The sequence below is a fragment of the Dreissena polymorpha genome, chromosome 4 (genome assembly GCF_020536995.1).
Source record: "Dreissena polymorpha isolate Duluth1 chromosome 4, UMN_Dpol_1.0, whole genome shotgun sequence".
Classification (NCBI taxonomy): domain Eukaryota; kingdom Metazoa; phylum Mollusca; class Bivalvia; order Myida; family Dreissenidae; genus Dreissena; species Dreissena polymorpha.
In genome coordinates, this window is record NC_068358.1 from 119,759,883 (window position 1) to 119,760,765 (window position 883).

Consider the following 883-nt stretch of genomic DNA (forward strand, 5'->3'; position numbering starts at 1 on the left):
CTTTTAGCAGTTAACAATAGTGCGAATAAATTCTTTATTACAAATGAACAAATATAAAAACATCATAGGGATTGATGGGAAAAGTATATATTACACCCAGAGGTGGACAGTACTTATCGGAGGTTAAATAGTAACTATTCATCGAAACAAACGTGCTTTTTAAACATAGCAAACAAGTCGAACTTACTGCTTTTCTAGGAAAATCATGCGCCCATCAAAATTGATTCGGTGTATACATTTAAATTAGCCCCACGCGCGGCGTATACTAAAATAACTGCCGGATCGAGATATATTACGTTCTAACGTCATGGCATATTAAAATCATGAGACCATGTGTATTTTTTAAATCAATGTAGCTTATAATATGTGCTTACTAATGAACTTTGACCCAAATACGTATCAAGTGTAAAGTGTAAGAGAAATGCCTTACGATAACAAAATAAGGTTCGCGAAAAGATTGACCACTTTTCTTCGTATTCTTGTCGATCACTCAAATAAGTCGTATCACTCATATTAGATATTAAATCTAAAAAATTAAGCGACCATCAGTGTATAAATGCATACGCTTTATCGGAACATGAACTAAAGAAGAAGTTATTTAGTTATATTTTTGTGTAAGAAGCATATTAAATCAGGAATAACATATTTAACGTTGTTCACAATACTAATAAGACACGCTGAATTGTTGTTCCGCGGGTTGGCCTGTTATTTGTTTATTTGATTGTTTGTTTATGTTTATGTATAATAATCTTCATATTCAGAGAGCTTATTTGCTTCTTGTTAAAATTGAATGCTTAATTATCCATACGGTATGTATAAGATGATCAATTACCTACATTTATTTTATACAGCTTATTTATCTGATGTAATAAAGACTTGCCTG